This window comes from Aotus nancymaae, unplaced genomic scaffold (genome assembly GCF_030222135.1).
Source record: "Aotus nancymaae isolate 86718 unplaced genomic scaffold, 86718_ANA_hifiasm-v0.15.2.pri h1tg000011l, whole genome shotgun sequence".
NCBI lineage: Eukaryota > Metazoa > Chordata > Mammalia > Primates > Aotidae > Aotus > Aotus nancymaae.
In genome coordinates this window covers 16,297,140-16,324,108 of record NW_026988422.1, presented here as the reverse complement: position 1 = coordinate 16,324,108, position 26,969 = coordinate 16,297,140, and the positions used below count along the sequence as shown (strand labels likewise).

Here is a 26,969-nt window from a genome sequence, read left to right as displayed (position 1 = left end):
AATCACGTGAATGACCTCTGGACAGACCAATAGAAGAATCATTCAGTTTGCTTGATGCCAATACAGAGAATGATGAGAAATACTAAATTATTACCACTGTAAGACACTAAATGTTGGCGTGTTTTATTATGTAGCAGTAAGTAATGCATGTTGCAATTTGGCCAGATATTTTATAGAAGTAGGAATAAAAACACAGAAATCATTAGAATATATTTTGTAGATAATATCTTATTGTGGTGGACAAGAAGATGTGCTACCTAGACCTCCTTCAAGGAATGACTTGCTGCCTGGCTATGGAGAATGCAGTTAACGCACAGCCCCAACTGGTAGCTCCTTTAGGTGCCAAGAATTGCCTCTCCCAAGGTCATGCCACATTTAGTGACCAAGTGAGGTTGGAATAGAGAGGCCCAGCAATTTCAGTCTAAACAGTGACATGCTTATATACAATTCTTTCTCAAGAGCTCTCCACTAGGTTGGTCAAGGTTTTTTAATATATTGATAGGAATGGTTGTACTAGGGACAGTTTCCTTGGGGTTGTATGCTTGGCAAGCATTAACTCATGTAAATAAGCTATCCAAGGCAAGCTTCTAGGTTCATTCTGATGAAGAGTCCCATCATTGTTTCCTGCAGACTGCTCCTGTCAGTTATGGGAAAGTAATGAGCTATGTCTGTTACTATCAGTCAGTGACTCTAATAGGTTCCTGCTGGTCAAGCAAAGTCTGTTCTCACCACTTACTGCGACTTCCTGGACTTAACTTCTTGTAAAAGTATAGGATAGAAATGATAATAAATCAGACCCTGTCTTTCACTGAGACTTTCACTGATTTGTTTTAAAAACTAGATTAGTTCATCTTACTATAATAGTATTAAACTACATACCCAATGTTTTTCAAATAATGTTACAATGACCAGTAAGATGAATATATTATCCCCCGATTAAAAGAGAAACTGAAGCTTAGTTACTCAAGGTCATATAGATAGTAAATGACTGAGAATGATTTAATCCTAAATCTGGATGACTCCTAAGTTCATGTTTTTTCTGCAGGTTCACTGTCTTTTATGGAGCTAAGCATTGATTGAAATAGAAGGAAATAAAACACAACTGTTTTAAGGGTCATGGTCTAAATTCCTACCATGTATAATTTTCTTTGACACAACTAAGAAAGAGAGAGACAGAAAGAGGGTATGCCAGAAATTAAAGGAAAAAAAGAAATAATTAAAACAATCAACACTCCATGGAGGAAGAAGAGAGAAGTGACCACATAAAAGGCTGGATAGAAGCCCATGAAGACATAAAATTTGAAGACAATGAACATGAGAGTCTCAAAACTCTGACATGTAAGAGTTTACCTCTACCTTCTGAAACTTGAAAGGGATTAATTTTATGACAAATAAGAAGTGTGATTTTACACAGCATTGAGTGAATTTAAAGAATTCATTATCCCATAAAGATAGTACCACCTAAAATCACAAAGGGTTATAAGAAATTCTTAAATTATTTCATCAGCACCAGATCCTTAATGGTTTGGTGAGAAAACCAAGAAAATCTGGGGTTGGGGTGGAAAGAATAACCCAGATCCCAAGCCCTTCTGTGGTCCCCTGTCAGGCGCAGAGTTCTAGGTGGGCTAGCCCTCACCCTGCCCTACTTTAACACTTCTTATATGCATCTGCTTGCTTCTGGGAGAAAAAAGATGCTGCACTGACAAAATTATGTCTGGACAGGGCTTTGGATTCAATTTCCCAAAACTGAACATAATCCACCTTTTTTCTCCCTTAAAGACAAAGCTTGATTTTTGTCTTGGGGTCACCTGAATGGTGGGGAGTGGGGTGGTGGTATGCCAGGGGCAGCTGAGCCCTTGTCTCCTAGAGCAGATACGCTGTAAACCCAAAGGTACGTCTTACTTGGGCCTAACCCCTGGATTTCTTGAGTACAAACCTCATCTCTGCCCCTAAATTCTGCCTTTGGTAAAGGCGGTTAATTTTTCATTCTCACTCTATCATTGGTAGTTTAATAGATTTTTACTCTCTCTTCATCTCCCACCCCTTCCCTCTAGGGCTAAAGGCTTGAAGTTTAAGTCTTTCTTGAAGAAACTGCCATGCTTCATTTAATCCTGCTGCAGCCAGGCTGCTGTGGATGTCATCTTTCTGATGAGACATTAAATCAAGGTAAACATTAATCCCCCAGGCTGGAGCAACTATGAAGAGAAAAAAAATGTGGCTTCACCTCACAGGAAACACCACAGCCAATCTAGGCCCTCTGTGTTGCCTCCAGACCTCACACACTTGGAGTTAATTAGAAAATTCTCCTCTGGAATATATTATAAGCTTTGTTTAATTTGATGGAGAAAATATTTTCAGAAATCTTGCCTGAATGCAAATGCTTCTGAGGAGTAAAAAATAAGAAAACATAAATATATTTGTGCATCAAAACAAAGTACTTCTGCTTTCAACAAAGAAGGTCAACATAATCTATATTTTTACATAACCTAGGTGCAATACATTAAGATGCAGATTATTTGAGCAATATTATAATCCAGTTAAATCACCTCAAAAGAGCAAAGAGATTTGAGAAAAGATCAAGAAGGTGCTAGCTCAATATCCCCATTTCAGACTATCTGCCCCTAAATGTTTTCTTTTTTTTCATTTTTCAGACTGCAATCTAATTCATCTGGAATTTTGATGTTAGGTAAGGATATAATTTCATTTACTTTTAAACTAATTTTATCAGCACTATTTATTGCATAATTCCTTTTCTTACACGTATGTAAAACTTATGTGCTTACCTGCATCTCGGCTGTTCTTGTTGATCCCTGCATCAGGACCACAAACTGATTTGATTATTGTAGGTTACTTTATGTTTTAATATCTTATAGGACCAGTCCCTTTATTCCTATTAGTTTTCAAAATATTCATGTTATTATTCTGTTACAGCAACAGAAAGAAAAAAATATTTTCCCATATATTATTCCAGTTACAAGTTCACTTTGTTAAGTTCAAGCAAATAAATCACAATGGAGTTTTCAATGAAATTAAATTAACCTGGGGAGGAATCGACATACCCTCTAAAAATACATCTCCACAGAATTCCTTCAACATACGTGAAGGGCTCCATCTATATTTGTCAAAACTCTTTGGTTACCAGGAACTGAAATTCAATTTAAATAATCTTTAAAAGGGGGAAGCAATGCATACAAGAAGCAACCCCAAATTGATCATAATTCTACATGCGAAATCTAAAACAATAAAGTACCTAAGGAAAAAAATGTTAATTCTATGTCCCTGAATTTAGCAAAGATTTTTTAGATGGCTAGGACACAAAAACTATAACCTATAAAATAAGGTAAATAGGACTTCAAAATTAGAAACTTCTGCTCTCTGAAACACACTGCTAAAAAAATGAAAAGACAAGTCACAGACTGAAAGCAAATATCTGCAAAACATAAATTTCATAAAAGACTTGTGTCCAGAATATATATTCACACAATGAAATAATGGGAAACAAACAACACAATAAAAAATGAGCAAAAGATTTGATCAGACACATCAGTAAAAATATGTGGATGGCAAATAAGCATATGAAAAGATGCTTGACATCATTTTTCATTGAAACCACAACACGATAACACTGCACACCTATTAGAATTATTCATTTTAAAAAAACCATGAAACCATCAAATGCTGGTGAGAAAGAAGAGCAATGGAAATTACTGCTGGCAGAAATGCAAAATGGTACAGCCACTTTGGGATTCAGTTTGGAAGTTTCTTATAACATTAAAAGTATATTTACTGTATAACCCAGCAATCCTACTCTTAGATATTTACCCAAGGGAAACAAAAATATGACCATATAAAAATTTGTATGCAATTACTTATTGTGGTTTTCTTCATAATTACCAAAATCTGGAAACAATTCAAATGCCCATGAACTGGTGACTGCATAAACAAACTGTGGTACAGCCACACAATGAAATATTACTTAGCAATAAAAAGGAACAAACTACTGATACGAGTAACAACACAGATGGATCTCGAATGCATTTTGCTAAGTGAAAGAAGTGATATACTCAAAAGGGTATATACTTTGTGTTTCCATTTACAAGATATTCAGTAAAAAGCAAAACTATAGGAACAGAAAAACAAATTAGTGTTTGTCAGTGGATAGAGCTGGAGAAAGAGATTAATAACAGAGGGAATGAGGGAACTTTCTGGGGTGACAGAAATATCCTGTCTTGACTGAGGTAGTAGTTACGCAGTCTTCATGTACTGACCAAAATTCACAGGACTAGTCACCTAAACAGAGTAAATTTTACTGCATATAAATAGATCTCAATAAACCTGTCCTACAAGGTGGAGAGGTATATATTGGTTCATCTGTTTGAAATGTCTGCGTGCTTTCTGGTTTCAGGCACATCTGAGGCCAAGTGTATAAAAACGTTCTTAGTCATGTGTTGTACTCTTGCCCTTTTTTCCTTCATGTTGGTGCATTCTTTCCAAGTAACAGTGTCCACCAGTCTCTTCTTCCTTGCAATGATCTTTACAGCTCATAAACTTAGAAAAAGATCTTCTCTTTCTTCATGCAACAATAGCAATTTCCCCCAAAGTGTGCTGATAAACCCTACTTAGATCTCATACCTCCCTCTACACAATCAATATCTAGGCCCTGGAGAAAGAGATACTCTGATTGGCTATCTTCAGTCTTTGCCTGCCCCTGTGACAGGAGGGACGGCCGCATAAGAATCACTGGGTGCAGTAGAGAAGCAAATTCCAAAAGGAAGGAGAGCCAAGCAGACAAAATAACAGATGTCCTGACATCCTCATTCTTGATTACTACATATTATGGTCTGTCTGCTGCTCTTGTTGTTCAACAATATCCAACCAGGGCTCTTCCTTCAAGCTGTGTTCCAAGGAATTTTTACAGCATGTTTTCCAGATTTCCATCTTGCAGCTTTATGCTTTCACTTAAATACAGCAGCTTCTATGGGTACTTTTCTTAACCTCCTCTTTTTTCCATAGGAACCCAACCCAGTGTATTTGAATCAACTCTACCATACTGAGAGATTGGAATGCATTTGACTCTTCGGTGGATTATTTGATTTGCCATTTTGGTGATAATAGTTCTAGGAAGTCACACTGCTGCCCATACTTGCCTGGTTCTTAGTTGACTGCCTCAGCAGGTACTCTGACAAAGCAAGAGAGGACAGGACCAACAAGGACTGGACTGACTTAATTATTAATCTGTCCTTACCAGCCTAACCCATGTACAGTGCTGTCGTAGTTCATACTGAATTGCAGAGACTGATCACACTGTCTGAAATTGTGTAGTCTTCTCAGGAAGCAAACACTTACATTTTTTAGAAGAATCCTAAGAACCTATCTAGTAAATGGTTTAATTTTACAATAAAATAACAGAAGCCCTGAGAACTGTTGGCCCAAGAGCTGAAACTAAAACCTTAGCCTCTTATCTACTGACTGGTGCCCTTGCCACTGTTTTCTGATGCTTCTCTTATTCTCAGATTTCCTTCTCGTTAGTGATTTGTCTATAAATATTCCTACCACTAATGACTATAAGTGTTTTTGAAATGCAAGTAAGTCAAGGTCAACATCTATTTGGTAGATTATGGTGTCAGAGAGGATATAGAGCTTAGTGAGGTTTGGATTCAGAAAGGTTCAAATTTGAGTCCTGGTTTCAAAAGTATTAGCTGGGTGACCTTGGCAACTTACTCAGACTTTCCTCACTTATAAAATGTGGATAATAATAGTATGTCTTTCAGAGGGATATTATACAGAATAAATCAGATTTTGAAAACATTTAGCAAAATAGCTAGTAGTCTACTCAGCAAAGACAAGTAGTCTTGTCTTAGTTGTTTCATTAGGTTGCCTCTTTGGTCTATACTTTTGCACTCGTCAAAAGAAAGGGTTTAGGAAGGAGAGCAGAATAGAGAATTTTGCAAACACCAGAGCCAGTAGTACTGAAAGAGGGATTTCATTTAATGCTGCTTAAGAAAATATTGTTTTCTTTATGAAAATATCCCATATCGCTGTGAAGGACTTTCAAACAGGGAAAGGAGGATAGTAGTTTCAAGATAAGAAAAGCAACCTTTGAGATTTTGCAAGCCAGTGCTGAAATTTGCATCAGTATCTTGATCTCTTAAAAACTTGTGTGGAAAGGAGGTCAAGTCAGGTTTGGGGCAGCAAAATGATAGGGTAGAATAGGAAAGACTAATCAAAATGAGACTGCAGTAGAAGGAATAGAGCTGTTCTTAGATAAGGCATGAAAAAGGACTTGTGAAGGCATTTTGGGATCAGGCAGGCAAAGGATCAAGTTTAGGAGATCAGCTGAACAGCTGATACAGTTCAAGGCAACAGAGGGTCCAGTTGCAAGAACAAGTAGTAAGAATCAGGAAATACTATAAGAATCTGATTCCCACTCTAAGGAGAGAGATGGGACAATAAGACATTGGATCATAAATGGGAATTACTGGCAAGGGGCTTAGTTTCTAAGAAATGAAGTCACCATTGCCACTGAGGCAAGGATTTCATACATTTCCTGTCCAGGACTAGAACTAAAGCCAGAGTACTGCAAAGTACACAGCAGGACCATGCGGGGAGAGATTTTAGGCCAGAATGGGTAGTGAGGAACAGCACCGTTTGTGAAGGAAGTCCTTCACACTCTTTACAGGCTTTCACAATCCATATAACTTGAAACAGACATAAAAAACAGGTAAACATAAGTACAGAATTTACAGAGATATTTTGGTACATGTGCCTAGAGGCATTTGAAAATATGGCCTTAGTTTGCAAAATTAAGAAAATAAACAGAATACATTAAAGATAAAGATGGTATCACATGAAAACCTAGCTGATACATTTGTAATTTTTTCTCAAGATTACTCTAAGGCCCCTTAGTTGCAGGTTTAATCAAGTAGGAAGTATATTTTCAAGTAACTTCAATTATTCTCTGGAATTTAGAGCTAGAAAGTCCTACAGTCAAATACTGTGGGAATTTAAAATTTGTAAGGATGAAAAAGTCTTCTGAAAGCGATGTCTCCGTTTCTTGATACAGAAGAGCATCCATGTAGGGAGTGACGAGTGGGGAGTGAGTAGAAGTATGGGGCAATGTGTGGGTGTGGGAACAAGTAAAGAAAGTTGAGGGACCAAGTGCAATTAGTAAGGCCAATCAGTAGTTGTAGAAATCATCTAGTGGTTTCCTAAATGTGATTTATACAGATCCCCAAAACTATGGGATCCAAGAAAGCTTAGTCAGAAGCCTCTATATTCATATCAACCAAAGTGATTCTGCTTTTCTTTCCATTTTTTTTAGTTTAGCACCATTTATTGAGCAATCTCAGCTGTTGTTGTAGCTGCTGTGTGACAGCCTGTTCTTAAAACATAAAATGCTCTTTTAATTATCTTGGCCACGACAGAAGGATCTTCCAGGTAGCATGCCAACGGAACAAGAAAACTTTAATGGCCCCAGCTTCAAGGATAGTGTCATCCAGAGAGGGAGAGGGTCATGGCACATTCAACTACAGCTTCCAGAGGTTTTGAAAAAGGAGACTTTGGGGGCTGAGGCTTCCTGGTGTTTTGATGCTGTCGGTATGAGTTTTGTATTTCATAATGGTGTTGGGAGCTAGGTTAAGCACTCACCTAAGTGTATCCCGGATTCAGGCTGTGGTTGCTTAGTCACTGACAGTCTTTTCCATATTGAAATTCCTGAAAGCAAAGAGAGACCACAGCCCCACAGCTCTCCTCCCCAACTATGAACTGTTCTCCAACATGGCCAAAATGAGACTCTCCCAGCAACGGGAGGTCAAGCCCTTCCACAATGAAATAAATAATCCACTTGTCACCATTTTTATTTTGCGTTATCCTCCCACTTGGGTTTAATTCTTTCTTTGGAGAGATGGAAGTCACTGTGGCCTATCAGGTCCTTTGGACACACCATGTGGCTATAAAACCTCCAGAACCACTCCACAGAGGCAAAGGTGCCAATCTGTTTGATACTCTGTTCATAACTCTGTGAGCTGGTGGGATAGCCAGGGGTTTTCCTGCAGTACCAGAAAGTGTAGCAGGGGATGCTCTGCCCATCCAGGAAAAACAGCCTTCCTCTTGTGACAGCTCTGATTCTTGTCCCATTCTGGTTTTTTTTTTTTTTTTTTTCTTCTTCTCAGCATCTTTCTGTGTGCTGTCTTCTTCATTCTGATCATGGACCCCCCTGTCATCGTCTTTCAAAACATCAAACTTAAGGGCCGGGCGCGGTGGCTCACACCTGTAATCCCAGCACTTTGGGAGGCTGAGGCGGGTGGATCACAAGGTCAAGAGATCGAGACCATCCTGGTCAACATGGTGAAACCCCGTCTCTACTAAAAATACAAAAAATTAGCTGGGCATGGTGGCGCATGCCTGTAATACCAGCTACTCAGGAGGCTGAGGCAGGAGAATTGCCTGAACCCAGGAGGCAGAGGTTATGGTGAGCCGAGATTGTGCCATTGCACTCCAGCCTGGGTAACAAGAGCAAAATTCTGTCTCAAAAAAAAAAAACAAAACAAAACATCAAACTTGTTGATCATCCTCTTCCCACTGCTGTCGCCACAGCCTCACTTCTGCTTTTCCTATGGGCTATACATTGAGATTCCATAGAATATTTTGTTTGAGACAAAGGACTCCAATATTTATGTCAGAAAAACTGAAAAGGAGATTGAAATGGACAAAAATAGATTACTTGCCATTCTGTCAAGCACCTCTTTCCCTTTATTTCATTCAGAGAAGCCTGCACCTTTTATTGTCTTTAAGGTATTTTACAACTCTGTAAGTAATGCAAATGATTCTTGTCCACAGAAAAACAAATGATTTTTTTTTCTGGTGAAATTTTGCCTAATGGACATTGACCAGTTTTACATGTGGCTGTAAACATACTTCTTATTACCTACATATGTGTGGTCTTTAAATCATTTTTGGAACTAGTTGTCACATCTTACTGGTTTTCTCATTCATTAGTTAGTTAAATAAAAGTCTTTACCAAAAGAATGGAACAGAGCACCTATCTCTTGCTATATACGAAAATCAAATCAGAATGGTTTAGAGTCTTAGATCTAAGACCTCAAACTACTAAACTACTAAAAGTAAACACTGGAGAAACTCTAGAACATTGGAGTGGGCAAAGATTTCTTGAGTAATACTCTACAAACACAGGCAAACAATGCAAAAATGGACAAATGGGATCACATCAAGGGAAAAAGCTTCTGCACAGCAAAGGGAACAATCAACAAGGTGAAGAGACAACCCACAGAATGGGGGAAATAGAAGTGAAGAGAAAACAAACTATCCATCTAACAAGCGATTAATAACCAGAATGTATAAGGAGCTCAAACAACTCTATAGGAAAAACATCTAATAATCTGATTTAAAGGGGGCAAAAGATTTACATAGACATTTGTCAAAAGAAGACAAGCAAATGGCCAACAGGTACATGAAAAGGTGCTCCATATCACTGATCATTAGAGAAATGCAAATCAAAACTACAATGAGGTATCATCTCACTCAAGCTAAAATGGTTTTTATCCAAAAGTCAGGCAATAACAAATGCGACAAGGATATGGAGACAAGTGAACCCTTGTACACTGTTGGTGGAATGTAAATAGTACAGCCACTATGGAGAACATTTTGGAGGTTCCTCAGAAAAATAAAAACAGAACTACTATAAGACCCAACAATCTCACTCCTAGGTATGTTCCTAAAAGAAAGGAAATCACTATATCAAAGAGATATCTGCACTCTCAAATTTATTGCAGCACTATTCACAATATCCAAGATTTAGAAGCAATCTAAGTGTCTATCCGGCAGATAAATGTCTAAAGAAAATGTGATACATATGCACAATGTAGTACTATTTAGCCATCAAAAAGAATGAGATCCTGTCATTTGCAACAACACAGATGGAACTGGAGGTCACTACGTTAAGTGAAATAAACCAGGAATAGAAAGACAAACTTTGCATGTTCTCATTTATTTGTGGGAGCTAAAAGTTAAAATAATTGAACTCATGGAGATAAAGGGTAAAAAGATGGTTACCAGAGGCTGGGAAGGGTAGTGGGGATGGGGAGGTAGTGGGGATGGTTAATGGGTATAAAAAAAAAAAAAAGAGTGAATAAGACCTAGTATTTACCAGCACAACAGGTTGGCTCTAGTCAAAAATAATTTAATTGTCCATTTCAAAATAATTACAATAGTATAACTGGATTATTTATAACACAAAAGATAAATGCTTGAAGGGATGAATACCCCATTTACCCTGATGTGATTATTATGTATTGCATGCTTGCATCAAAATACCTTATGTACCCCATAAATATATATAACTACTATGTACCCACAACAATTAAAAATTGAAGGCTGCCTCACAGCCCTTAGAAAGAACCAACCCTGCTGACTGTGTGAACTTGAAGATCTAGCCTTCAGAACTGTGAGACAATAAATTTCTGCTTTTTATAGCTCCCAGTTTACTATACTTTGTTACAGCAGCTTTAGGAAACAAATACAATTCTGAGGCAGTTGCAGTCCTCAAGGAGATGGGCGCATGCCTATTTATCAGGTACGATGGCTCTCTCTCCTGAGAGTCTAGATATTGAAGAGAATTAGGGGTTACAGGGCCAACATGAAACCAGTAGCTAGACAGTGATGGCCAGTTAGTGCTAATTCAATGGAAAACAAAGGATGAAAATCAGATATTTTATTATGAAAATCCAAAGCACATTAAAATAATGAGAGGGTTACCAACTGCTTCTAGGATTCAGAATTATATTTCTGACAGTGGGAGGTCATTCAAGGTGGAATATGAGATAAGCCCTAAAAGTCAGGCTCATACAGCAGCCTGGTTCTCTCTCTAAAATGCTGTCAATAATGTGAGTTCCTGCAGCTAGAATGCTAATTCTCTGGGTACAACAAAACAAAATTAAAATGCATGTTTTTTTTAACTGTTCACTCTGAAAATGCAATCAAGTTTAGATAAGTTGTCATGGGTAATGAATGAAGAGTTACCATGTTTGCTCTCACAGAACCAATGTCCTTTATACGCCCATGTATGAGTCCTCCTCACACACCTTTCAAGCATGGAGAAGTGACAATGGAATTACTGAAATTGTAGATTAAAAAAAATCAAATGTGTATAAAAGTCCATGACATACAAAGAGCATACAATGATTTCTAAAGCTAGAAAATACTAAAAACAAGAAAGAAAGACTTCAGATTGAAGCAATGAAAAATATATTCAACCATCAAAAGTGTATGTATCAATGAAGTACAAGAACACTTTTATACATGTGAATAAATGTGAATTGGGAAATGTCACATCAGATTGTTAGCCAGATTGACTAGACTGAGCTACTATATTATTATATGAAAACTTCATACTATCCCTCTGGTCATCCCAGAATCTTGCTTTCCCATAGCAGTTCTCTACTATCAATAAGATGTGGCTACAACTGCCTTACATCAACCATGGTCAGTAGCATCGTGAAAAGCAGCCATAAGGGGCATGCTATCCTGCCTTGTAAGTGAATATGATGTGATTTTCTTGACTGTCTGTTGCCATAACTGTGATTACTAAACCTGTGTCACAATTATGATATATGACATTCTTTTTCCAAAAAAAAAAAAAAAGACACTCTAATGTTAATATCCTTTATCCATAGCTTAATAAATAATTGGGGTAGATATGTCTTTTGAAGGCAGGGGGACAAGTTTCTTCTTGGTGTCTTCAAACATTCATAGTCCTACTCCCATCTTTAAAAAATAATTAAACATTGGCGATCATTAAAAAATCTGGAGACAACAGATGCTGGAGAGGATGTGGAGAAACAGGAATGCTTTACACTGTAAATTAGTTCAACCATTGTGGAAGACAGTGTGGCAATTCCTCAAGGATCTAGAACCATAAATACCATTTGACCCAGTAATCCCATTACTGGGTGTATACCCAAAAGATTATAAATCATTCTACTATAAAGACACATGCACACATATGTTTATTGCAACACTAATCACAATAGCAAAGACTTGGAACCAACCCAAATGCCCATCAATGACAGACTGGACAAAGAAAGTGTGACACATATATACCATGGAATACTATGCAGCCATAAAAATGATGAGTTCATGTCCTTTGCAGGGACATGGATGAAGCTGGAAACCATCATTCTTAGCAAACTGACACAAGAACAGAAAACCAAACACTACATGTTCTCACTCATAAGTGGGTGTTGAACAATAAGAACACATGGACACAGGGTGGGGAACATCACACCCTGGGGCATGTTGGGCAGTGGGGAGGCTAGGGGAGAGATAGCAGGGGTTGGAGGCTTTCAGGAGGGATAACACCAGGAGAAACACCTAATGTAGATGATGGGGGGATGGATGCAGCAAACCACCATGGCATGTGTACACCTATGTAACAATCCTGCACAATATGCACATGTACCCCAGAACTTAAAGAATAATAAAAAAAATAATTAAACATCCTTACTTGCCCATTTTCACCTCCTTTATCTTTCCTTATTCCTGCTGCTTAGTCACTTATGTTGTCAAAAGAGCATGAGACTGGAAATCAAAAACCCTGGATGTAAGTCCAGACTCTTACATTTTCTTGCTGTATGGAAGGGAAGTTGATGAAAATTCTTCAACATTTTAGCATTCTTGCCTATAAAATGGTAGTCATCAACCCTGACTACCATACAAAGTTATTCTGATAGGAGATTGCCAGAAAAATGCCTGATTAGACTTCAGTTAGAAGAACAAATGTATGATTGAGACATTAAATGTTTTACAATCCTGCCTGAGAGGCGTCCCTGTGAACAGGAGATAGGTGAACTGAACCTAACCTAAAAGGATCAGAAGCAGTCCAGGTAAGATGATAGTGAGAAAAAAGTGCTGTCAGATTCTGAATGTTAACATTTTCGAGAATAAGATTATCTGAGGACAGTTTGAGGAGGATGCCATTTGCTCAAAACAAATAAAAGCTTTTGCTCCTGTCCCTGTCCCTCTCTACAATTCTATCCCCAATTCTCTCCTATTGAGCCAAACTTTGTAACTCTGATAATTCCAGACAACAATGACCTCACCTTTTCCTGACTGCCCAGAGCACAATCTGTATCGTTCATGTAGGCCCTTAATTAACAGGTAATCGCATACTGTCTTGATTTCTATGTATTTTTATGTGTTAATATTCAATGGCTTCTTAGTTAAAGGTTATACAAATCTATAGGGCTGGGTGCAGTATTAGACATATGAAGTGTTATTTCATCCATCTACCTTTGCATCTTATCCTACAATGCTTTCAGATTTACGCTCCTCTTTCCTAAAGGTATTCTTGTATTTTCTTATGAAAGTCAATTTTCAGCCAGGTGTGGTGGCTCACATCTGTAATCCCAGCACTTTGGGAGGCCAAAGCAGGCGGATCATGAGGTCAGGAGTTTGAGACCAGCCTGTCCAACATGGAGAAACTCCGTCTTTACTAAAAATACAAAAATTAGCCAGGCATGGTGGTGCGTGCCTGTAATCCTAGCTACTCAGGAGACTGAGGCAGGAGAATTGCTTGAACCTGGGAGGCAGAGGTTGCAGTGAGACAAGATCATGCCATTGCACTCCAGCCTGGGCAACAGAGCAAGACCCCACCTCAAAAAAAAAAAAAAGTCAATTTTCTAAAATTTTCTCTAAATATTGCTAAATCATTTTCAAAGATGTGCCTGCCTTTTCTTTCAAGACTTCAAAATACTATTATTTCCTTTGTGCTGACTAGTCCTCCACAGTCACCATGTTGTCTCTCACTCCCTGTACTTAAGCACTGGCTGAATTCTCTTATATATATAACTGATTTGGGTTGATGTCTGCAACTGTTTTACTTGGATTTCCATGAACTTCTACTGTGCTAAAATGGCCCATTCCTGGCTTTCTGACACTCTGAACAGATGGAGTTCATATATACTATAACCAGCACTCTACTCTCCCTGTCTCTTTTCTCAACCATATTTCACTTGTAGAGACTAGACTTACCATTCCCCTTCCTACCTCCTCATTACTTCCACTTTCTTTTCTGGTGTTACACATTTTTAACCAGATATAATAAATGGGACTGAACAATGAGAACATATGGACACAGGGAGGGAAACAACACACACTGAGACCTGTTGCAGGGTAGGGCGGGGGAGGGAGAGCATTAGGAAAAACAGCTAATGCATGCTGGGCTTAATACCTAGGTGAAGGGTTGGTAGGTGCAGCAAACCACCATGGCACATGTTTACCTCTGTTACAAACTTGCACATCCTGCACATGTACCCCAGAACTTAAAAATAATAATTAGAAAAAAAGAGAGAAGTCTTCACAATAATGTGAATATACTTAACGCTACTAAAATGTATACTTAAAAATGTTTGAGATGGTAAATTTATGTTAGGTGTTTTAAACCACAATTTTTTAAAAAAAGGTTTTTCAAAAAAGAGACTGGTATTGATTGGTAACAAGAGAAAAGAAGAGAAAACAGAATGATGGCTACCATAAAAAAGCAACAAATAGGTGTTGAAGGGGTCACCCAAGTTTTTATCTGAAACAGAGCCAGCTTTTGTGAGTAAAGGAACAGACCATTAGAGTTAAAGGTAAAGTGAAGGAAGATCTTCCTAAATACTTGTAGAGGTAAGCCATTAGTGATGTCTTTCAATCTAGTTCTGAAGAACTAGATTGTTCTTAGTTAATGGAAAGTACCTCAGATTTCAGCAATAAATTGATTGTCAGTCTCCATTTTCAGTGTCACTGTGAATTTTTTCTCACCTTCATAGGTATTTTTGTAGGAAGACTTAACAGACATTTATTAGAAACCACTAACAAGGTGCTGTTTTAGAAGACCATTTAAAGGGAAGCTCATTAAATAAATATATTTCAAGTCAATTTTCCCTTTGTGTTGAAAAGATTTTACCTAAGGAAAAGAAAAGAAGTAGCAGCTTAATTCCAAGTCCCTGAAATTTTAGAAACTGATTAGAAAGGGAGAAGAAACTATGAAATATCAAGACAGGAAGTGAGAGGTTCTGGGCATTTTCAAACATTTAAAGCACAGCTTAATAACGTGGGAAAAGAAGACATTATCAAAAGCCATCCTGGTAAGCTGGTTGCAAATAAAATGTTTTTACTTAAGGAAATAACTGTCTTAGTACTGGCCTAATGCATAGCATATACCCAACATTCGGGCACAATTTCTAGCTGTGCAGGAGACCCAAAGAAGAAAAAAGCTAATCCCATTTTCCAGAATCATCAATTGGGCATAAAGCTTATGGATTTCACACACAAAAAAATCACTCATTCCACAAACATTTGCTATATACGAAGACCCTGGTCAAGTCCCTTAGATGAGCAGAACAAGCAGCTGCATCTATGTGGTGTGATAACAGACTTTCAAAGCTTCATATATTACTCAAAGGCCTTCTCCACCCCAAAGACAGTGCTCCCATTAATACCAATCTTCCCTGTTAACACTAGGCTTTTCTCATATTAACTAGGTGCTAGCTTCAGAGGCAGGAAGAAGGAATCCAATCTAAAGGTAAATTGCAGTAGGAAGAAACATTTAAATTACATTTATTTTATTTAACTTGGTTTTACTGTATTCCTACTATATAAAACCACCATGCTTGGCATTATGAAATGGGAAAAGAACGGGCATTGTTATAGCCATCAAGGAAGCTTTATAGTAGAGGGGAAAACATCTTAGACCAAGAGCCTAAGGTAGAAAACAAAAATAAGGGACAGTTGAGAGTGAACTAAATATGGGAGAAGCCAATCTCAGAATTTAGCCAGTGTTGTTATCCCACCACTTTGAACTTGTTCTAATCCGCTGACTACAGAAAGGGCTACACAAAGGGGCTGCATTTAAATTCAATTCCAGCAGTCTCACACACCTGAATGAAAGTTTGAGGGCTCTGGAAAGTTTGAGATCCTGGATAGTTCACACTGGAAAGTGGGAATAGTCCTTGACGTAAGAAAATTGCATCAATTTATTCATTTTTCAGGAACACAGATCTGCTTAACACACTTGTCTTTAAGTGCAAAAGAATATAGCAAAGGCCTTAAAATAATACAAAGTTACATAACTGGTCTTGAGGAAAAATAAACACTACTATCCATTTCCTGACAAATTGATTCATTCACTCACTCACAATATTTATTGGGGATTTTCTGCATGCCAATCATTAATTTAAGAAATGGGTATATATGTAAGATGACATACAATAATTCAATCTAGATGACCAAGCCCCAAACATTCCAAAAAGATCTTAAAAATGCTTTGTCAGCCATGTGCCTTGTCCTTACAGGAATGCATTAAAGCGAAAACTGTCCACATCTCAATGATTTTGGCCTATTCAGTCTTTGACCTTTAGTTTTTTGTACTGGCAGTGACATTAAGGATTCTTCAAGATATTCACTTGAGACTACCTGTGTTATTAGAAACCATTACAGTCAGAAAATTAGAATTCATTAACAGGAAGATAATGTGCTTGCTACTATGATATATGGGACTATGTTTATCCTGCACAGTGTAACATATCTGTTTCATCAGTGCAGGAACAGGATGATCTTTCATCTGGATGAAATAGCCTTGAAAGCTTCGTCATCGCAGTGAAGCAAGAAGCTACTAAGATGGTTCTTCCTAGCCTCTTTCTGCTGATTAAAAAAAAAAAAAAAAGACCGCACCACCTCCCAAGGGCTTCAATGCAGTTGCTATGGCAACACTATATCTGAGTCAGAACTATTAACAATCACCATGGCAACAAGTGTCTCACTTGCCATTTCCAGAAACTCATTGCGTTTGGACTAGAATCATCACACCATGAAAAAAGAGGTGGAGTATTCCTCTCACTAGGAAACAGAAATACTTTCTCCAAATAACTTATCCCAAAAATGTTCTATAAAATAAAATTAAAGGACTTATAAAGAATCATGCTACCCTTAGCATGATTATCCTTTTTTCTGAAATATTAACTTTGATTTAAAAAAATGACAATGTTAATTGATATGGTAGATTTACTTTTTTCCAGTATGATCCAGTAAAATCTTTGGTATGAATAACATTACCTCCTATTTTGTAAATTCCAGTAACTGTATGTTTTATCTCTCTTGCCTGGCCCTTTCTTTCTATGCTTAATTTTCCTTCTTTCACTCTGTCAGACACCCTTCTGAATATTTAGCAGAACAGAATTCTTTAGAGGCTTGTGGATCACACTTGTCAAGTTAGATGCAACAGAAAGCATCACACATATTTCTGGAATTGTACTAATAATAGGGTGTGTGATGCTCTGTGGGACGTAGTCATGATGGGGCTTGAGGGCCCATTTTATTTCCCTTCTTCCTTAAACACAAGATAATAAGATGGTAGAAATGGGCAGTGTCCAGATTTTCATCTAGATCGTGACCTCCCCAAGGGACTGTACACTAGAGCAGAATTGAGACATGGCATCGCCAGTCTCTAAGACTTTACTGGCTCATCCTTGCTCTTGTGTCACCCTCCCTCTCTAGATGTCCCAAGGCACCTCTGCACCCCCTGATTCTAGCCCCCTCATCATACCACGTCATATCACGCAATGACATTTTCTTGGGATTTTTCGCCTGGATCAGAGTTTCTAGGGCCAAGTAAGTTTGCCTAGTAGCTTTCATAATAGGTTCTCACATGCACTGACAATAAAAAGGTGCAAAAAGAAAACAAATCTTCATGGAACAAAAGCCAATTTAAATCAAACTACAGATTTATCTCTCTTTCTTGTCTAAGTATCTTGCTTAGTGAAAACCAGGATGCTGTGTTCTTAAATGCCCTTTCTTCTGTCAGAGTTTACCCCTGGCAGCATGAAGGCAGGCTCCAGAACAAGGAAATTTCAGTGCAGAGAATACCACTTCAACAGTGATGGGAGAACGGAAACGGAGATGACCTTTCTTTTCACTGTGAACCTTGGTTATTTGGCTCTTCCTGCCCAGTATTTATTTCAAATACAAGTAGGTTATGGGGAGAAGCAGGCACAATTAATGTGTCTCACTGATCCAAAGTAAAAAGAAGTCCTTAAGGAAAGGCTCTCCAACTTGCTGTTGAGAGGTAAAAATGATTCCAATGTCAGCATGATATTATACAGAGATATGAGTGCTCTCTTGTAAAACGGGACAAACAGTCATTCAGAAAAAAAGAAAAAATGAGAGGAGTCTCATTTTATAAAGAACCCAAGTCTGAGTCTCCCACAGTGCTGCCCTGTCCCTGGACTACCCAAGAAAATGGGAACTAAATTTTCTCCAGAAACTGGAAGTGACATTGGAGTGCTCACTTTTACAAAGTTTTCTCTTAACTTCTATAATTTATCTACTGGCTGTCTACTTGTTGACTTTTCAGTAAATATTTTTCGATGTTCTGAATGAAATCAAACTGAAGGATTTCATTTTTCCAGAGGTTCCTCTGGGAAAAAAAAAAAAAACTGGGGGCCTTGTGTCATTGTTTGGATAGTCAAGGTAAAGTGTGCACCTACTTAGTACTCAATGTAAAGTGCTTCAGCTGAGACCCTCACACTCTGATGGGTATTTGCCACAACTATTTGTGTATCAAACTGTAAATAAATAGCAGCAGCAGCACTAGGTTTGGATTCAAATCCTTCTCCCTCCCTTAACTAGCTGTTGAGATAATATAGAAGTGACTTGAGCACACTGCACCACATTTTTTCATCTGTGAAACAGCACTAACAATAATACCTAATTCATAGAATTATTTTGATGATTACGTCAACCAGTATACATGAAGTACCTAGAACAGTGCCTGACACTCAAAAAAAACCCACTATTATTACATTATTATTGGATTCAATTTGGCTGTATGCTTATTACTTGCTACTCAGAGAAATATAAAAGATATTTTTATCTTAAGGATTGCTTATTTATTTTATATATTCATTCATTCACTCATTCAGCCAACATTTATCTCTGAAAAGCAGAGACAAGATGTAGACCTTGCCTCATAGCAGTTATAATTTACTAATGTTAAAAGGACTAGCAGGGAAGGGAAAGCATTGCAAATGATATTTCAGTTTCACAACCAAACGAGAGATTTTCCCAAATGGGTGTGGTGACCAGACATTTATTTTCTAGTGTGAACTGCTCTCCTTCTCCACCACCATTTTTAATAGGTAAATATACCCACAGGCTTTTGTACTCCATTTGTGAAGCAATAGTATAGATTGTCCCAATACTGCCATTAAAATTGCCTAGTATAAAGTGTATGTTATTCTTGGCTATAAAAATAAAAGTTCCCTATAGACTGGAACTTGGCAAACATTGATTAAGTTGGGCTATTTTTATTTTAGGCTCAGAGGAAGGCAACATGCCCTAGTGAATCAAGCTGTTTTGAAGTCAGATGAGACTTCCCATTCCAATGCCGACATTAAGAGATATATGTGGAAGGTTCCTTGGTTTCTCCCTATTTGAAAACAGTGGAGAGTGGTTTGTCTCCTATATTTTATTACAATGAAGGTAGTAAAAGGGTTAAATGTTATGAATCCTAATTCTTATTTTTTGTTTGCTTTTATTTTTTATTTCCAACTTTTATTTTAAGTGCACATGCAGGATGTGCAGGTTTGTTATATAGATAAACGTGTGTTATGATGGCTTGCTGCACAGATCATCCCATAACCCAGGTATTAAGCCCAGCATCCATTAGTTATTCCTCCTGATCCTCTCGTTCCTCCCACACCCCACCCTCTGACAGGCCCCAATGTGTGTTGTTCCCCATCATGTGTCCATGTGTTCCCATCATTTAGCTCCCACTTTTAGGTGAGAACATGCAGTGTTTGGTTTGCTGTTCCTGTATTAGTTTGCTAAGGATAATTGCCTCCGACTTCATCCATGTCCCTGCAAAGGACATGATCTTATTTCTTTTTATGGCTATATAGTTTTCCATGGTGTATATGTGCCACATTTTCTTTATCCAGTCTGTCATTGATGGTCAGTTAGGTTGAGTCGATGTCTTTGCTATTGTGAATAGTGCTGCCATTAACATACATGTGCATGTGTCTTTATAGTAGAATAATTTACATTCCTTTGCATATATACCCAGTAATGGCATTTCTGCGTCAAATGGTATTTCTGTCTCTAGGTCTTTGAGGACTCGCCACGCTGTCTTCCACAATGATTGAACTAATATATACTTCTACCAACAGGGCAAAGTTATTTCTTTCTCTTCACAACCTTGCTGGCATCTGTTTTGTTTTGTTTTGTTTTACTTTTTAATAATAGCCATTCTGACTGGTGTGACATGGTATCCCATACTGGTTTTATTTCTCTAATGATCAGTGACGTTGGGATTTTTTCATATATTTGTTGGCCATATATATGTCTTCTTTTGAGAAATATCTGTTCATGGTCTTTTCCCATTTTTTAATGGAGTTATTTTCTTCTTGTAAATTTATTTAAGTTCCTTATAGATGCTGGATATTAGACCTTTGTCAGATGTATAGATTGCAAAAATTTTCTCCCATTCTATATGTTTTCTGTTTACTCTGTTGATAGTTTGTTTTGCTGTGCAGAAGCTCTTTAGTTTAATTAGATCCCATTTGTCAATTTTTACTTTTGTTGCAATTGCTTTCTGCATCTTTGTCCTGAAATCTTTGCCATGTCTATGTCCTGAATGGTACTGCCATTTAGGCAACAATGATTTTCTTTCAGTGTTTTTATAGTTTTGGGTGTTAAATTTAAGTCTCTAAAATATCTTGAGTTGGTTTTTGTATACGGTGTCAGGAAGGGGTCCAGTTTCAATTTTCTGTGCATGGCTAGCCAGTTCTCCCAGCACCATTTATTAAATAGGGAATTCTTTCCCCATTGCTTTTGTCAGATTTGTTAAAAATCAGATAGTTGTAGGTGTGTGGTCTTATTTCTGGCTTCTCTATTTCTGAATCCTAATTGTTTCTCATGCTGTCTCAGAATGTGAACCTGGAAAAATACCAGCTTTACTGCTTTCTTATTCCACAGAATAAGAGCAAGCAAATATAATTAATTTAGCTGATTTTGCCACATGCAAATAGACCTAGTAAATATCAGAGATTAGACTTTTTGGCAAATGACCCTTCTAAAAGGATTCAGACATGCTTGGCCACAAAGAAAGAACAAGTGAATAGAGAGTACTGCTCATCTCCTGAGCTCCAGTTCAAATATTTTGTTCTGTTATTTGTACATCACTATCAATTTTTCACAAATTTCCTCCTCACAGCAATTTACAACTTGAGGAAAGAAACTGCTTTGTGATACACTTGACTTCCATTGCTGCTTTCAAGGAAGCTAATAGCAAATAGCAAACAGATGTTTCTCTTCTCTTTGCCACTCCCTCCCCACCCCCACACACACACTTAGGGCTAAAGTCCTCTTTGGCAGAGGCCATCCTGTGTAAAACATAAAATCAGCTACATTACTGGCCTTAAGAAGCAGTGACACCATCCAGGTCTACCGTGAGCTGTGAAACCACCTGGTTACTAAAAGTGAACAGAGTGATTCTCAAAGAAAAAAATTCTACTTTTCTCCACAAAGTCTTCTCAACCATCTTTTTTTTCTTCTCTTTTTTTTAGACGGGGTCTTGCTCTGTTGCTCAGGCAAGGGTGCAGTGGCATGATCTTGGCTCACTGCAGCCTCAACTTCCTGTGCTCTTCCTGTGGGTGTGATCTTCACACCTCAGCCTCCCAAGTAGCTGGGAGATAGCACAGTGAGCTATCCACAGACATGTTCCAGCATATCTGGATAATTTGTGTTTTTTTTGAGATGGAGTCTTACTCTGTTACCTGGGCTGGAGTGAAGTGGAGCAATCTCGACTCTCTGCAACCTCCACCTCCTGGGTTCAAGTTTCTCCTGCCTCAGCCTCCCAAGTAGCTGAGATTACAGGCACACATCAGTATGCCCAGTTAATTTTTTATATTTTCAGTAAAGACAGAGTTTCACCATGTTGGCTAGGCTGGTCTCAAACTCCTGACCTTGTGATTTGCCCACCTCAGCCTCCCAAAGTATTGGGAGTACAGGTGTGAGCCACTGTGCCTGGCCGATAAATTTTTAAAAAAAAAATTTTTGTAGAGATGGATCTTGCTATATTGCCCAGGCTGGTACCGAACTCCTAGGCTCAAGTGACCATCCCACCTCGGCCTCCCAAAGTGCTTGGCCTCCCAAATTACAAGTATGAGCCACTATGTCCAGCCCCTATCTTCTTTCTCATAGAACTTTCTCGTTTGTCTGGCAATGTCTTCAGAGAAGCTATGTGCTCTCTGTCGGCAGAAACAGTACCTTATGTTTGATTCCCTGTAGCAGCTAAAACAAAAAATTGCACATCCTAGTTAAGAAATATTTTGATCTTAGAGTTCTGTAAAGACAAAAATAATGTTTTAAAAAATTACTTTTGAGCCAGCCTAACTCCCCAGTTGTTGCTTGGATATTGACAAGGAAAACCATTCTCCCTGGGCACAGTAGGTGTAGTTTTCTTTGCAAACTTCCCTATTGATTATAGATTATGTTTTGGGTATACGTTGAATCAAGATTCCATTAGTGATTTTTATTTTATGTATTAGGTCTTATTTGGGCCAAAAAGTGCAGGTGGCTCAACTCCATCCTAATTAATCAAACGGAGAAGATTAAGTAGAGAAAGACCTAGAAACATGGCCAGAAACCAATATTTTGAGATTTTGAGATTATCCTTATGACTTTCACAGTCCAAATATTTTAATTCTTTATTGAAATTGACCTTCTTACTACTAAAGAGCTACCCAAAAGATGGTGGTTTCTCTGACTCTCTGCTCTGGTAAGAAGTAGTTTATCTGTAGCATTTCAGGTAGAATTTAAAAACTGTATTAATTAAGGTTCTTTGGTTGCTAGCAACAGAAGCAAAGTCTACTTAGTTTGAGCAAGAATTGTATTACTAGGAAGCTACTGGACAATGTACATGATTATAAAGAAGACTAATGAAATCATCAAGAACCAGGTAGCTTTTGAAGGTCTCAGCGATATCTCAGCGAACATCCTCTTCTAGAATGATTGGACTCTGCCTTTTGTTTTGTTTGTTTTCTAGGAGAGTGATTAGCTACGTTTAGGGTATACGTTTTTTCCTTTGCCTGTCATGGAGCAGTAAGAAAGAGAATTTGACAGAAAGAACCTCAGGAAAGCCCATACTTCCAAAGAGACAGGACAGGTACCTGAATTCACTAATCCACCAAGACTGTACTCAATGCAGGGAGAAGATCTACTCCCTCCTACCCCCAAAATAGCAAAAACCTTCAAGAAATTTGGAAAAGGATATTGAGTTCCTCAGAACAACAAATATTTACTACCACCATCACCCTCCTTTGCCTTCTGCTATAGAGGCATTCTTGATTTATTCTCTCCAAGCCTGTAAGACCTTAATTTTAAAAGTGGGGAAAATATGTGTGTCTGCTGTTTAGAACCTTGCTAATAAACTTATTCCGTCAGTTAACCTAATTTTCCCAGGATATTGCATCCATATAAACTTCTAAAATAAAATTTCTGCCTATTCTTTTCTGTCTCTATGTAGCACAGGATGTAATCCAGGTGCTCAGTTAAGCAACATTTTGCAACACTGATACTATCTCCACCTAATTTGCTGAGAATATGAATATAAGCAAAATGACATTGGTGGCTTTTAATATTCTCCAAGCTTAATAAAGGAAGAAGGATTCTGTAAAATTAACATATAGTTGGATTGGAATAAGAAGCTAAAGCAACTGGCTGTGCAAGGTTTATAATGTCTGAACTCCCACCAAGCTCCTATCATCTCTCCATATGTCTCCTGGTCATTGGGAGCCAAGTTTAGGATTTATAAAAATCAGGGCAATGCCTTTCCTGGTCATGGTACCTCTAAGTGAGCAAATGATTAAGATGACCTACTACTTACTAAATCAGCACGATTAGTAGCTGTCATCCAAAAAACATGCCAGAGAGCCAAGATAGTACTTGCATTCATAGAAGGCCTTAAAAGAAAGATTCTGCATGTCCATGTTCTGGTATTCCTCTCCAATATTTACACGTTATAATATGACAACATAATGTATATTTACTCTGATTACTAGGTCATTTTCACTTCCCAGCTATTTGGCTGATAATTGCTATTCACTGTGTTCCTAAATGCTAAATGATGAACACGCTGGTGCTGGTGGAAGTTGTATGTGCCATTTTAGCACTGTGTCAGGAAAAGAAGCTGGGCATAGGGTCCCAACTGCAAGGACTTACATTGTACTGACCAAAGCGTAAGCCCTCATTTATCCATTCAACATTTTCGAAGTTGTAGCTGCAGTTATGTATTTAAATCACTGAAATAATAATTTTTGTTATTTATTATGCCATTGCTTAGCCAACAAAGTCCAAAAGATCCCGAATTATCTGTTTTAATTGCTTCCCTATAATGAATATGCAATTCTGATTATTGCCAACTCCTTCTAGGCTATAAATTTATAGGCCAAATATTGTTCATGTTGGTTTTAAATTACTTCAGATGTCTATACCAGCTATAATGAACATACTTCTACTCTTTAAGAAACCATCATTCTCAGCAAACTGACACAAGAACTGAAAATCAAATACCGCATGTTCTCACGCATAAGCGGGTGTTGAACAATAACACATGGACACAGGGAGAGGAGCATCACACACTGGGGTCTATAGCAGGGAACTAGGGGAGGAACAGCGGAGGGTGGGAAGTTGGGGAGGGATAACATGGGGAGAAATGCCAGATATTGGTGATGGGGAGGAAGGCAGCAAACCACATTGCCATGTATGTACCTATGCAACAATCTTGCATGTTCTTCACATATACCCCAAAACATAAAACGCAATAAAATATATATATATATGTATATATACGTGTATATATATATACATATATATGTATAGAAAGAAAGAAAGAAAAAGAAACGGCATTTCCTGCCCAGTAAAAACCCTTTGAAAAACTATGCCTCCTAAACTCCAATTTTAGATGCATCCTCCTCTGCAACCTTCCAGGCCTAGGAAAAAAAAAAAAAAAAGGAGAAAGATAAAAGCTGAGGATATCATGCCTGGCTTTGTTTCCTGAGGTTTGAGGTGAAGATCAGTAACAGTGTTGGCATTATCTAATGAGTTTCATCTGTTCTGGTTTCAGGAAAATGTAAGTTCAGACATAGGTTTGCAGAGTCATGTGGAATAAAGAAGTCGGAGTCTAAGGAGTTGAAGCAGAGAGATGAAATCATGTTCCTCTGTTAATAAAGCTCTATGCTCACTTGGTTTACTGTAGCCTTACTTTCTGTTCAGTGTTATACTGACAAGAGGACCAGTAAATAAAGGCAGACAGGAGGGAGGGAACCAAAGCCAGGCTTGGTGTTCTGCAAGTTTGTTCAAGGTAGGCTACAAAATGTATAGCTAGACCCAGTGCTTGTCTCAGGGGTTTACAATTTAAATTTGGCAATCATTGCTAGGAGCTAATTACAGGTGTTCCATCAAAACCTACAGGGAAGTTTGGGGGTTTCTGATTATGGATATAGAGGTACCTTGGAAGGAAAATATAATAGAATTTTTTAAAGTCATAAAGGAAATGAGAGACAGTAAACAAAATATATGTGTGACATAATACTTATTCTTGTCAAGAATAAGTATTATGTCACACATATATTTTGAAAAGTTAAAAAACAAGTAATGCCACTACCAGTGATAATAACAACAAACCTGTTGTACAGCACTATCTTTTACAACTTCCTCATTTTGTCCATGCTTTCTACTTGCATGTTAACTTTTTCAACAGGATTGTCTTATTTTGACATACAGATTATAATTACAAGGTAGCATCTACCACCATTCACTCATTTTGGACTCCAAATATTTCTGGTGGGCTTAGGTTTAACCCTTTGTTTATCTTTATTGTTACTGGGTTTTCAGTTTAAAACTTCACGGAAAGCTAACTGGGCTTGAGTAAGAACATCAAATTTCAATTCTTTTCTTACAAACTAAACAAGACAAACCAAAACCCTTTGGGCCTTAGCATCTTCATTTGTAGGATAATATCCACCATGCCTAGTTTACAGGATTATTTCAGGAATCAAAAAAGATAAATATAAAATATACTTTTGCAAAGCATAGGATCAACGGGAGTTGATACTTTTTAATATATTTTTTTCTGATTTTAGATGATTTGGAAAATAAAGAAATATAAAAATGAACAAATTTCTTCCTTGGACTGACAGCTGTAAGTCATGGCTAGAAAATCCAATTCCTCATTTCTGTGTAGCTGTTTACTTCCCTCCACTAAGGTGCCAGCACCTCTCACATTCTTCTCTTGATTTCTGATTCCCGAAATCTAGAAAACACACGGGAAATGGCTGAGTATATTCCCAGCATATACTGCTACCAAGATTCTTTCTACCTTCCTTTAAGGATTACATCTTCCAAGATGGAATGTGCCACATTAGTCTACATACACAGATACTTCCTGTTCTGAGGTTTCATTGATTTCTGGATGCTGTCTCAGAATGGCTGTGGAAGGACTGCTGGGAAATTGTGATGTCAATTAAAACACCACAAAAAGCAGCATGCCGTCATGGATACAATACCTTCGATTTATGGCAGGCACAGATTCTGGTAATTGATGGGTATCCTTCTTCAAAATTTCTCTTGTCTGGTTCAGCCATCATGTTGTTGGTTGGTTGGTTGGCTGGTTTTTCTCCTTCTGGTTCCATTTGCATTGTAAGTCATAGCGAGTGTTCCCAGATATAAGCATTAAAAAGTTATTTAGTGTCAGCGTGTGTCAGCGTGTGTTTGAGTTGTGTCTTCATCCTTTCCTGTGCACTCCTTATTTTATCACCAAATTATGAGATGTGATATTTTAATTAACAAGCAAAAGTCTTGCATATTGATGCAGAAGTGTCTTTTATCCATTAATTTTGATCCTAACATAACTGGAT

The 26,969-nt window shown here is 37.8% G+C and overlaps 1 pseudogene; it reads right to left on the bottom strand.

Annotated features, from left to right (window-relative positions):
- Positions 1-7,521: 7,521 nt before the first annotated feature.
- On the bottom strand, positions 7,522-26,750 carry LOC105724987 (eukaryotic translation initiation factor 4E type 2-like; annotated as a pseudogene).
- Between the last annotated feature and the right edge of the window lie 219 nt (positions 26,751-26,969).